The following is a 12,005-nucleotide window of genomic DNA, read 5'->3' on the forward strand; positions in this document are numbered from 1 at the left end:
TTGCATAATCTTGGCCAAATTTGTTGTTCAAACTTTTTATGAGCTTTTAACGAAATGTAGACGGTATAGTATTATTCAGATATTTCTTTATATATTACCATTAGCTTAAGCAGCAATATGATCAGAACGTATATTTCATAAAACAATGTAATTTGTTTGTTTTTCGTCTTTGTTATCCACAGAAAACACGTTAAATTCATAAGTGTTCCTAAATGAATGATCTATCGGAAAATAATGTTTATGGTATGCAATGTTAGTCAACGTCTATATATCAGACTTTCAACTTTGATATTGATCGTTGGGCGAGTATGTATGTGTGCCACAAGCTCGTGCAAAGAGATGGCTAGCTACTTATACAGAAAACACGGTCACACATATCAAGTATACTATTGTATCTTTAACTACACGAAGTATATGTATTACATGACCACATGCATGAACTATATGATGTTATATGGTCAACACCATAAACATACAATCCGGTACACCGGTCGACTGAATCCGGCGTAGACCAACATTGATTCCAGTGAAGATCGACGTTGACTCCGGCGTTGACCAAAAAAAATATATCAATTTTTTTTTCTATTAAAAATCAAAAATAATAAATATTATATATAAACATTTTTGGTTTTTTATGATTAAAAAACATATTCAATTCAATATCTAAATATTTTTATATATCTTTAATGTATTCATTCTTATAATTAGTTAGTTTTTATTTTTAAAACTAAATTAATGATTAAATACAAATCTTTTATAAATATTTTCAAGATCTATATATATATATACTAGATAAGAACCCGCCCGATGTGCGGGATTAAAGTTTTGTAAATAAATTTAAATTTCATAAAAAATATATTAAAATTTGTTGTATATTATTTATAATTTTTTTTCTATAATACACTGATTTATATCCATATACAAATCTTTTATGTATGTTACCATTAAAATTGTATTTTTTACACCTAGGTATACTATATGTTACAAATATATTATTTAACACTACCTAGAAAATATCTATATGAACAAATTAAGCCAACTATTATATGTCTCTTTACTTTCATTTTTTCATAGTTTATTTAATCAATAAAATTATTGGCTAAAAAAAATTTTGAATAAAAAATAAATTACATCACACCTCCCTTATGGAAAGAACCCTGCGTCAAACCTCCTCTACCATTGAAACAACCTTCGCTCTGCCTTCCTCCCTTGGGGAGATAACCTTGCGTCCAACCTCCTCCACCGTAGAGAGAACCTCGGCTCTGCCCTACTCCTGTGTGGAGAGAACATGTGCACGTCTTTTAGCTATCTCAAAGTGGCTTACTCCAACAACCAATGAAACTAAAGACCTTTTTCCAAAGCCACAAAATCTTTTGATAGTAATTAATGTTAAATTTTCCAATGTATTTCATGAAAGTTTCTTTGACACACCATAATGTAGCATATGTCTCCAAGCTCCTATTGATCTATCAACAATGATTTATGTTTTTCCAATATATCTATGTTTGTTGTAGGCTTGTGTTTGATTAGCCTATTTTATCCAATCATTAAGTTGATGATCTTCTCCTCTGTATCACCTTTTGAGATTGAACGAATGGTAACAATTATGTTTACACAAAAAGGTCTATAACCAACCAATCAAGGTTGAAATTTAGAAGAAAATTAATTTGACATAATTAATAAAATAATAGAAAATTATAAGCACGGTAATATATGAATCTCAAATAATTCAAAGATGAAAATATAAATTAAATAAAACAATCTAAAACTACTACAATAAATTTTAAAATATAGTATTAGAAAAAGATGCATATATTAATCTTCAATTTTTTTTGGGCCAACATATTAATCTTACCTATTTCAAACTGAAAAAGTAGAAAGTATGAGTATATTTTGGTTTTTAAAAATAAGGAAAATTTGTCTTCCCATTAAAAAAGTTTGACCAATAGAACAAAGTTGAAAGCAATATTTTTGAATAAATTATTTTCTTAGATGAATAATATGAGACGATCTATGTTTATATAGAAGTGAAAATTTACATTTTTTAGAATTAATAATTTTCTGTATATTTTCCTTAATCCCTTTTCTATTTATTCCAATGAGCTCATTGTTTTTTTTTTAAAAAAAAATCTGTCTTCTCAGTTTCTTGTAAGACGTACTACCGTTTGATGATAAGAACGCTTGTTGTTTAGTTGATTTAGTGTTATATAATCTCTGTTATTATCTTGCATTTGTGTATTTATCTTTTTTTTATGCTACATGTCCTGCAAATTAATAGAAATAATAATAACAGTGTGAGAAATTTGTTAATCCTAAAACCTTAGTTATTATGCATAAGAAACTTTGTTAACACTTCAAAGTCAAAGATTGCGTAGTATGCATTATGAAATTGAGAAATGAAACAAAATTCAAAGAAATGACGACAAAAACACGTGGTAATATCTAGGAATCTTTTTATATAGTTGCTTCGATTAGACAACAAACAAATTGCCTTCGAGACTTGTTCAAGAACGATGATGTGTCAAACTAAAGGTTAATAAAAGACAAAGAAGAAAATTTTACCAAGAAAAACAAAGCTAGTCCAAATTATTTTGTTTGGTGAAAAATATATCATCATCTATTTGCTTATATAGAGGGGTGTATTTACAATCATTTTCCTTTTAGGATTAACAAATTTTTTTTTTTAATATAATAAGATCACAAATATCATAGGCATCGTTTTACCAAGCTTAAAAACTGTGATTTTTGATCGTTAAAATTGACATATGTCACGATCTCATGAGTTACTAACTTGGATATTCAATCGTTAAAAATGACATGTGTCACGATCTCGTGAGTCTTTAACTTTGATTTCTGATCGTTAAAACTAACACATTTCACGATCTGGTGAGTTACTAACTTTAAGAACCAAACTTTATATAATACTAGCATTTGGCCCGCGCTACGCGCGAGAGTTAGATTAAGGTGTATTTAGGGTTTTTTGTGTATATTATTTTTTGATTATGTAAATTAATCTTTGCGTCTGTTTTTGTAGTTCATTTGTTTGCTTATGTTGTTTTGTTGGATATTTCTTTTTTTTAAATAGGTTTTGCGGTAAGTATAATTTAGTGCGCTGTTTATTTTTCAAAAATTAGAATCATCATGTGTGTTTTTTAATGTTTCTTTGAAAAGTTCATAATGAGATGTTAACATTGTGTAGTAAAAGTTTTTGTTTGGTTGTAGTTGTTAGTTGTCCTTAAATTCTGATTATTTGAAATTTTGTGGTTGGATTGTTATTTGGTTTTTTATATGTGGCTGTGCGTTAGAGTTTCAATTATTTTCATATGTATTTAGTGAACTGTGGAAGTATTTTTTTTGTCAATGTTTTAGTGTTTGGAGTGAAAAAGGTTGTGGATTTTATTAAGAAAAGTAAATAAATTCAATAACTTACATTTCTGTTTTTTTTCCTATTATTTTGTGTTTGAGCCGTTGGGCTCAATTTCTCTGTACGGCTTAAAATGTGTTGGTCTATTGGGNTATTACTCTAGCTTTTGTGTCTGTTTGTTGTCCGTTTATTATCCGTTTTTCTTTGGAAGTCTGTCCTCTCTATTTTTTTGAAATTTATTATTTTTCAACTCTTTCCCCTCTTATTCATCCCGTTAGTTTATGTGTTTGGAGTCTAATTTTTCGTGGTTTTTTANACAATATGAGTATTGAACCTATCACTTTGATGCTCGTAATCCTTCTTTCAGTCATTTCTTTCATCCATAATTTTTTTTATTTTGTTTGCGAATTTGGGTGATTTCCTGCTCGCTTCGCATCTGTAGGGGATATTTGGTTACCCCCTTGTTGATTTTGTTAAAAGTAAGTATTAATTGGTGTGCAAATTTGTTTATCTGAAAATGTGTTGTCTTCCTTTGATTTCCTAATTAAGTTGTGAGTTGTTTCTGTGTTCGTAGTTGTAATGTTTTTTTCCGTTTTTCCCCTTAGTGTGTGGATTTGATGTGAGTTGTGTTTTGGGAAAATTAATTTTCGTGTTTATGTTGCTGTTATTTTATACAGTCCGGGTTGTTTTTTTTTTTGGCTCAGTTTTCATTTTCATAAAATTTAGTGCTACGGTTATCTAATTGTGGCACTCGTATATCTGAATCTCTTTCCAGCATTGATCACCCTTTGCTTTGTTTTGTTTTCAGCTTAGCTTTTCGAGCCAAAATTTTCCTTCCGCTGCGTCACCCCTGCACAACTTCACAATTCTGTGAAGGTAAATAACGTTGTTGTAACTACCTTCTGCTGCCTTTTTCAAGTGTTCCAACCCTGTCTCTGTGTTGCTCTTTTGAAAATATTCCTGGATCCCTTTGATTAGGCGTGGACATTTCCACTTGCAATGCATTTTTCCATGAGGTCTTGGTATTTCGTTAGTGCTGCTAGTAGATTCATAGCTAGAGACCTTAGGTTGATATTCTTGTAAACTCGCTGATCTTGGCTGCCTTGGCTAGATGTGGTGATGCTTGCATAACATGTCTCACGGTTGTGAGTGAAAGCCGAACAACTCGAGAGATTATATCTCCAAGAACATCGTTTGGTAGTTTTTCAAGGGATTAGGGTGTGTTTCACAATATTTTTTGCAAGTTGTGTGTGATTTTTATGTTCAGACTTTTTCTTACTATTATTTATAGGTTGTACGTGTGTTGCAGTTACCTTTGTGTGTGTTGTATTGTTTGCGTCCCATTTCTTTCTTTTTATTGTCCCTTTGTTATTGATGCCGTAATGAGTTTTGCCGTTTCCTTTTTAATCATTAATTTAGATCATAATTGTGAGTGTAATTTGGCTGAGTGGGGTTTGGTATTAGATTTGTAATCCTTTAATATTTTCACCGTATTAAAATTGTGAACAATTAAAAGTTTGTTTTTAAAAGTATAATTGTAACACATGTGGCGTACAGGTGAAATCCACTTTGTGTGGATTTTATGCTTTCTAGAATACTATTTGTTATGTATATCTATCATAACATAGGTGTGTTACTTATTAACTTTTCGAATTGTTATTAACATTATTAGACATCATTTTAAGTATTACTCTAGCTTTTGTGTCTGTTTGTTGTCCGTTTATTATCCGTTTTTCTTTGGAAGTCTGTCCTCTCTATTTTTTTGAAATTTATTATTTTTCAACTCTTTCCCCTCTTATTCATCCCGTTAGTTTATGTGTTTGGAGTCTAATTTTTCGTGGTTTTTTAATTAAAGTTATGAGTTTCTTATTTGTAGGAGTTATGAGTCTTACAATTCCAACTTGAACTTGGAGTTTTGAACCTTTTTAGAACTTGAGAGCCATTTTGAACTTGAGAAGGACTTAAATATAGTAATTATCACAAAAAGTTGACAAAAATGACTGACAAAAAGAAAAGACGATATAGTGAACAATGTGTCTTAGACAGATTAGGACAATTTGATTGATTCTAGAGACTCACTCATTGCACCAATACAATAAGCGTTTGTCAACTGTGCAAAAGAGAAATACCAAAAAACTTAACTAAATCTTTCAACGCCTTTTCCTCTGCTTCTGCTTTTGATGCATGTTCTCGTTCTCATCTAAACTATTCTCCATTTGCTGATTTTCGTTCTCATCTAAACTGTTCTCCATTTCCGGATTCTTCTTCTCATCTTGCCGCCTCCTCTTTATTGAAAGCATATTCTTCTTCTTTTCTAAACTATTCAGCATTTGCAGATTCCCTTTCTCATCTGAACTATTCTGCATTTGCTGATTCTTGTTCTCATCTAAACTGTTCTGCAGTTGTGACTCTTCTTCTCATCTAAACTGTTCTGCAGTTGTGGACTCTTCTTCTCATCTAAACTGTTCTCCATTTCCAGATTCTTCTTCTCATCTAAACTGTTATGCGTTTGTGGATTCTTGCTCTCATCTAAACTTTGCCGCTTCCTCTTTTCTGAATTCTTCTTCTTTTCTAAAGTTCTCTGCATCTTCTGATCCTTCTTCTCATCTAAAAGTTGCTGCAGTTTCAGATTCTTTATGACACGACTCAACGGAGAAGATTTCAGAGTTCTTATCATGTGGGAGGCTGCATTGTTTTCAGCAATCTTCTTACGTTATCTTTTGAAACCTTTGATGCATAAGGTACCTTCTTCAGTTGAAGTCTCAACCTTAACTGTACAAATATATACATTTTCAAAGCTCTTAAAACTGAAAAGATTTGAACAAAGTAGCATAATGGTTGTATCAGTTAATATGGCGCATTGAGTCACTCACAGTAAAAACAGTTAAACGTGTAAGATATTAGTAAATGCACTCTGCTTCCTGAGATTACAAGATCCTAGAAACAAGACATCTCTAAAGTGAGTAGGACTAATATATACCTGAAACCCCGGGTTTGACAAGTTTCTGTCTTTGCAAATCCCAATCAACTTCTCTTTTGCATCTTCATATCCAATGTAATCATTTATAACCATTTCAATGGGCGTAATCTCCGACAACGTCTGTAAAGCCGCTCTTCATCTTTGCCATATTTCCACACTTATTAGGCTTCCCACAAGCTATAAATTTATCATCAAGGTATACCTCACCAGTAATGGACCGGCTGCCAATTTTGCGATACTTGAACTCAACTCGCTTGCCTTGTTTATATCCCATGCCAAAAAGCGTAATAATTATATCAAGTTGCTGCCGCAAATCATCAAGTGTTAATACTGGCTCCAAAAGACTTCCCATTATCTGCAAATTTCATTTTTTTTTTTGTAAGTTGAGAATCATAATATAATAACACAAAATTCAAAAACACAAAAAAGCGAGTGAGAACATAACAAACCTCCTAGAGTCTTTTAAGCTCAAGATTCACATCTATATAAACAGCTCCAGCTATAGAATCTATAAGGTCAGTGATTAATTTTGGGGATTTCACAAATCTGTATGAATCTGGATCATCTTCTTTGCCTAACAACTCTATGAAATTTATAACCTAAGAGATGACACCAAAAATAGTGAGTATATATCATAAGAAGATATGTTCTCGATCAAAGCGAACATCCACAAGAGATAAAAATGATTTACCTCTCTTTCTAAATCGGGAACACTGTATATAAGGAATTTGTAGATGCCATATGGTTGACATTGATCGACCCTTCCATGACACAACTCTAGAGAAGATCTTGAAATCAGATACAAATGAAAACATCGAATAACTGAAAAGTCTAATTGAGATGGATACAACCTTCTCATCAATGAGATGGCCCATGGAGTTGGCTTTCTTTTTTGACGTTGCGGGCAGGCAAAGTGACGAAGCATTCTTCCGACGATCTGTTGGTGAAGACGGCCAGCTTTGAGATTTGCAATCCATGATAGTCAGGAGAAATTTCAGAGACAAAGCAAATTATAAGAAGCAGGGAATTGAAGGAGATGACATTATAAACAAATGGGGATTTCGAAAGAGATTGAATTTAGGGTTCATACCAACACCCCCGATTAAGCAAGAAGCAGCAACGACTGGTTCCTGCGCTACGAACATCCTCAATTTCTCCATTATCGGCATTTTTTTTTCTTCTTTCGATTTCAGTCTCTTCCTCTTTTTGGATTACGACCGAAGCTCGTCGTCGTCTTAAACTAACGCCAATTTAAGAAATAGTAGTGGGTCTTATTCGAAGAGAGAGCATTGAATTGCTTCAATTACCGTTATAGAGGAAGACGTTACACTGGAGATGGAAGACAGGGAAGACAGTGAAAGGGTGTGGAGGGACGCTTCAGGTCGCTCAAGGGGGGCGACAGAGTTGAGTTATGTGGAGAGGGTTTTAATTTCGTCGGTAAACAAAAAAGATCTAGGTTGGGCTTTTAAAGAGATATGGGCCAAACAAATAGGAAGAGCTTAGCAGGCAATGTCGAAAATTTGGCCTCGTTAAACAAGGAATGGCTGANTGAGTTATGTCGAGAGGGTTTTAATTTCGTCGGCTAAACAAAAAAGATATAGGTTGGGCTTTTAAAGTGATATGGGCCAAAAAGAGCTTAGCCGCCAATGTCCAACAGAAGGAATGGCTAACGTGGCAGCATTTGGAGGGAGTAAAGCTAAATTTATATATATAGAAGATAGAAGATATATAAATCTTTGATAATCAGATTATTTAAATACTTAAATACTATAAAATCAATAAAATCAAATTCAACTACTTTTATTAAAAAAATAATATACAAAAGATTGAGTATATGATTCTTTACTCTAAATTTTGCATGGTAAATGTTGTATAAAAGTTTAGCTACCTTTACTATAAAATTTACATACTCAAAATAACTTGTAAACAACAACAAAATAAATTCAAAATATTTACTTCTAATATATATAAAAGATAAACATACAAAAAAAATTGATTGTAGTAAAACAATATATTTGATTTGAGGCCTTGAATAAGAGTATAGAATAAGAGTATTTTTGCAAATACCTTTATATTACATCTTGAAAATAATTATCAATAATTTTTATTTAACTATTAGTTTAGCTTTAAAAAATAAAAATTAACTAATTATAAGAATGAATACATTAGAGATATATAAAAATATTAAGATATTGAATTGAATATGTTTTTAATCATGAAAAACCATTAATGTATTTAATAATTTTTTTTAAAAGAAAAAAATAATTACAATACTTTTTTTTAGTCAACGCCAGAGTCAACATCGGTATTCGCCGGAGTCAGTCGACCGGTTTACCAGATTGTATATCTATGGTGTTGACCATATAACGTCATATAGTTCATGCATGTGGCCATGTAATATATATACTTCATGTAGTTAAAGATATAATAATATACTTGATATATGTGACCATGTTTTCTGTTGTACTTGATGTAGTTAGGCATCTTTGTTCTATATTAGAACTGTTGTATATATTTTGAATGAAAAGAACTGTTTCTATATAAGGTTATATCACGAAGTGATTTTAATATATGAGTTTAAATATATTAGTACGTATGTTTGAGATTAAATTATGTATCAATAGATGACTTTTTGATCGGTGTGAGGATGAGTGTGGTAAAATTACGAAAGTGTCCGATTATTAAGAGATTGTAAAGGTCTAATAGAACTACAGTAAAACTTCTATAAATTAATATTCAATAAATTAATATATTTTACTGGTTTTAAATTGAGTTTTTGTAAAAAATAACAAATTTCGATAAAATAATAAGAGAATAATTTTTTAAAAATTCTCATGTAAAATATGGTCCTAATAATATTCTAAATTAATAATTATGTAAATTTACATATATATATATATGCTGATATAATAATATATACTTCTCCTAAAACTCATATTTATAAAAAAATTGTTGTATTGTATTTTCAAACTATAATGATATAAGATACTTTTTTAACATGTCATAAAAATAGCTAAACTTTTTTAATTCAGTTTTTAGATATGCATCAAAACGAAAATTGATTTTTTCATAAATTAGAATTTATGTATGTCATGTGTATAAGTGAATTTGTCTATAGTATTTGTAATTTTTTGTTAATAATATTTTCTAGATTTTACAAATTTACAAAATCATAAAATTTACAATACCTAAAAGTCTAATCTTATTTTGCTAAAATTGTCTCAATTGATAATTTTTATATCTAATAATTAATAGTTATTAATTTACACTATAAAATAAGAATTATTAATTTATAGATAAATTAATATTATTATAAATTAATAAAATGTTATGGTACCAACATTATTATCTTATAGAGGTTTTACTATGATGTAATCTTGGTATTCGATTTTAGAATTGACTAACCATTGGATTGATTTAGTGAACAAAAGTAAATCGCAAATAGTAGATTTTTTTCATCCAATTAATTATATTGATGATAATTTGGGCTCCTGCTCCTGCTTTTTTTCTTGAGACGCCCTTTTGATTTGGATGGAGTGTGTGAAGACCATATCCACAACTTCAATAGAGGTATTCGGGCTAATGCTCTAATGTCGTGTATTGGTGTGGATCATCAATCTATTCCCCCATTCCGGCGGTTGAACTCGACCAAGCTGGTATTGATGCTGAACTGGCCATTACGTTGCTACCTATGCGAAATGCTTCCTATGGTTTGTAACAATGGGCAAACGTTAGGGTATTTTGCAATCTCTATCTCTCTCACAAATATTAATCTTATCGCGAATAATAGATGTATCCAATGTATTCTCTACAAAATTATTATTTAAAAACTTTTCTTTCTAAAAATAAGAAAAATCAACGTCATATTCACAAATAAGTGAAATAGTATAATTTTATTATTTTCATTATTAATAGTAATTTGATAAATGATATTAATAATCTGTGTTGTAATCCAACTTTGTTATGAATAAAATTTTAATCTTATGAGAAAAAAGAATAATATTAATAATCAAAAAAACCTTCACATATGTCAAAATTGGGTCATGTATTGGGCTTATACATGATGTCTGTCTTATATAGATTTGACTCAAAATTTGATTATTTCAAGACAAATTATGATATTTTTGCCAAAATTACAATTTTAGATGGTGGTAAATAACATTAATCTATGAAAAAGTAACAAAAACACCAAAAATCTAATCTCTTTTGTTCTTAAGAAAACTCTTTATTTGTGAAATAGTAGAGGGAATTTCTTAAAGCTACATTTACCAAGTTTAAAGTAAGATAATCAATTATATTTTTATATTATAATATGTATCATCTAATCGATGTTTGTACTGAACATCTTCCTATCTGGTTTGATGCAGCTTGTGTTGTCATCCACTTCCTGATGTCTCTGCTCTCCTCAAGGTCTCTCCTTGGGAATATCACGCTCCACTGCTTGCCAACCTTCCCTCTTGATCTCATTCCAACCACCCTTGTGTTGGACTACTTTCGTGATGCTTTGTCTTTTTTCCTAAGACGTCCTCTTGATTTGGAAAGGATGTGGGAAGAACAAATCAAATTTTTTGACATATGTGAAGTTTACATATGTCAAAATTAGGTCATGTATTGGGTTTATACATGATGTCTGTCTTATATAGATTAGACTCAAAATTTGATTAATTTCTAGACAAATTATGATATTTTTGCCAAAATTAAATTTTTTGATAGTGGTGAACAACATTAATCTATGAAAAAGTAACAAAAACACCAAAATTCCAATCTCTTTTGGTCTTAAGAAAACTCTTTATTTGTGAAATAGTAGAGGGAATTTCTTAAAGCTACATTTACCAAGTTTGATGTAAGATAATCAATGATATTTTTATATTTTTATATGTATCATCTCATAGATGTATGTACAAAAATTGTTATACTTAGAAAAATATACTAATAACTCTATTTCTTAGTTATTCATAGAATAGTATTTGTTTTCCAAATTATATTTCTAATGACTAAATTACATAAATTTTATGCTCTCTTTTTTTTTTGCTCTCTCTCAACAATGTACATTTTAAAGTATGTTAGTTTTAAATACAAAGAGTATAAACCAATTTACATGATTTTTTTTAACCTAACAATAATTAAATTAAAACTCCAAGATTGGTTGTCCAAACTAGTTACATGATTATTTCAGATATTCTTCTATATGTTGTTTCTCTTTTTCTTTTAATTTTTTTTTAGTGTTTTTGGGCAATGTGAGATTATTGCATTAACTTAACATATGTATGTTCTTTTAATTATTTTCTCTTTTGATATTTAATATTATTTTTCGCACTAATCAGATCTTAGGTAAATTGATTTTTGGCATTATATTATTTTTTTGCACTAACTAGATATTTTATATAATGTACATATAGGGATTCTTCATCTAATGAAGCACAATTCTTAAAAAAATATTTGACATTATACAGTAGCTAGAAATTGCTCATTATTTGTAATTAAAAATTTCAGATTTTCATTTATAAAAAAGCCCATTTATTCAAAAAAACTTATAACATATTAAATTTGTGTAACTTTTACTTTTATTTTTTAAAAAGCAATATCCCTATTCCATCCAATACAGAAGGATCCATAAGGAATTGACTAAACCGGGATCTGGTCTACAAATTGTGAGCACGC

At 30.0% G+C, this 12,005-nt stretch overlaps 1 long non-coding RNA gene across 3 annotated transcripts; it reads right to left on the bottom strand.

The window, feature by feature from the left end:
• LOC104749881 lies at positions 5,315-7,759 on the bottom strand. 3 transcript variants are annotated; one of them, XR_761495.2, is made up of 6 exons: positions 7,435-7,759; positions 7,196-7,301; positions 7,036-7,121; positions 6,794-6,943; positions 6,345-6,699; positions 5,366-6,136 (listed from the first exon to the last, which is right to left on the bottom strand). It is a non-coding gene; the product is annotated as an uncharacterized LOC104749881 (long non-coding RNA). The 3 variants fall into 3 exon arrangements; XR_761494.2 differs by having other exon boundaries at positions 5,315-6,171; positions 7,036-7,301; XR_761493.2 differs by having other exon boundaries at positions 7,036-7,301.

Source organism: Camelina sativa, chromosome 16 (genome assembly GCF_000633955.1).
Source record: "Camelina sativa cultivar DH55 chromosome 16, Cs, whole genome shotgun sequence".
NCBI classification, from domain to species: Eukaryota; Viridiplantae; Streptophyta; class Magnoliopsida; order Brassicales; family Brassicaceae; genus Camelina; species Camelina sativa.